Genomic DNA, 2,155 nt, shown 5'->3' with positions numbered 1-2,155 from the left:
TAAAGAAGAGGCTTCTACTACCTTTTTCATAAGAAATCAGTTGGAAACCTTTCCACGGGGTCAAAACAAATTTAGAGCAGTGCTTCTCAACTTCAATGCATGGAAGGACCACTTGGGGAGCTTTGCAAAAACCCAGTGCCTGAGCACCACCTACAAGATTCTGATTTAATCGGTTTGAAATGGGGTAGAGAGTTGCATTTAAAAAAATCTCCCCGTCTCTGCAGTCCAGGCATGGCCAGTGTGGGCAGAGCACCCCAACCCTGGGAGCACCCCGGTGGAGCAGGCTGCTTGGCACAGAGGAGTCAACTGGGCCTGTGGTGGTGGGTAAGGGGCCAGGCTGGAGCTGTGGTGGCAGAGCTGCGGGGTCCTTCATGAAGAGAGATTTGGGGGCACTTCTATCTCCTCTGCACAGTTGATAGTTTGGGTAGTGAAGACATGGCTGACAGTGTCAAAACCTTTCTCCAGGACCTTCCCAGGGGAGTCAAAGACTCCATCTGGGGTATTTGTACCATCTCCAGCTAGATGCTCCAATCCAGCAAAAGAGAAGAGCAGCATGGACGAAGGGCAAGCAGTGTCCTGGCACAGAGAATATCCCAGAATATAGAGTGGGAACAAGAGAATGAGCAGCAAGTGTTGGTAGAATTTTCCAGTGTTGCATTTGGGATGGTGGAGTGCTCTGGTTCAGTCTATTCTTGCTTTATCGAGTGTTTATTCGTGGGCTTCAGTGAGTAACAGAGTGAATTACTTATGATCCATCACTGTGTGGAGATGCTTGGTCATGGCTGGAATTTTTCCTCATATAAATTTCCAGGGCTTTTTGGGTGCTCCCCTTGTTCCTGCCTAGCAAAGTTGTGAATGCCATTTGGTTCCAAGATACAGCTGACCTGGCATTTGAAGCATCAGGGAGGAAGCCTCACCCATTCCCTAGTATCCACAAAATAACTGCTGACATGCTCTCCACTCTTTTGCTGCAGGCTCTTTCACCCGTTCAGGGAATGTCTGTGAGTCTCTTTCCCACCCATCTTGTTGGTCAGCTGGTTACTCTCTGGCATTTTTCTCTTCTTGACTCACTCTACTGCTTCAAATATGGTTGGTTCAATAAAGGAATTGAAATGTACCAGCGGTTGTCTAACTTAGAGAGGAACTCGCTTTACTACTTTGGGTTTGGTTTGCCCTTGGCTTTTCTCACAGCAATGCAGTCATCATATATTATCCATGGCTGTCTTTTCTCTATCCTCTTTCCTTTGTTCATTATCAGTGCAATAAGGCAAAGATCCCCAGCAAAACATACCTCTTCGAGTTGCACCTCTCCTCCTTGGTGGTCTTCTTAAGCAACAGACTCTTATACAAGACAGTCTCACCTGCAGTCTGCCTTGAGCAGCTCAACCTCTGCAGAGAAGTTCCCTTCACCACATATATCTCCACCTAAACTGAAGGCTACTGCAGGCCTGAGTCACCTGCCATTGAGGGGATGGGTGGGATTTGAAGGAGGCTGTGGCAGCTTTTTTCCCAGTTCACCTCCCCCTGCCAGGGAAGGCACGATTCATTCTGCCAAGGGCCCTCTGCATATCCCCTCTCTGAGGAATTGGAATCTTTTATCTCTGGTGCACATAAGGCAGAATCTTCCTGACACCAGTGTGTGGATTTTTAACACCACTGAGAGTTGAAAGGACCACAGTTTTTTTAGTGTTGTTTTTTTTTTTTTTTCTTTTTTCTCCAGCTATTTTTCTAGCATTTGCCAGTCCCTATGACTGGACGGATTTGAATATTTTGTCTTTCTCCCTGTGCCATTTACCTTCCCACCTTTCCTTCCTGCCTTCTACCACCCTTGGGTGAATGAAATTTGTAATTCCAGCTGTTGCATTTTGTGGATTTGTTATCTTTGTTGTTTTAATGTGAAGCACAAACATTGGATGTGGGAGGTAAAGTGTCCCAGTTGCTCCTGGTCACTCTCTTTACAGCCATCACTGTCTTGTTTCTTGTAACTCAAGTTAGGTTTTGGTCTCTCTTGCTCCACTGCCCAAAAAAAAAAAAAAAAAAAAAAAAGTCTGAAGAGATGGGACAGGAAGAAAGACCTCACAGCCAGATCTTCAGACCGTCTGGGTTTTAAGGAGTGATTTTTCTTTCTTTCCTTTGAAGGAGAAAAATCTATTTT

General features: G+C 45.7%; 1 pseudogene; it reads left to right on the top strand.

The window, feature by feature from the left end:
* Positions 1-435: 435 nt before the first annotated feature.
* Positions 436-1,331, top strand: LOC115899110 (annotated as a pseudogene).
* Positions 1,332-2,155: the final 824 nt, after the last annotated feature.

Source organism: Rhinopithecus roxellana, chromosome 1, assembly GCF_007565055.1.
Source record: "Rhinopithecus roxellana isolate Shanxi Qingling chromosome 1, ASM756505v1, whole genome shotgun sequence".
NCBI lineage: Eukaryota > Metazoa > Chordata > Mammalia > Primates > Cercopithecidae > Rhinopithecus > Rhinopithecus roxellana.
The sequence above is the reverse complement of the archived record's forward strand: the minus strand, read 5'-3'. Positions and strand labels throughout refer to the sequence as shown.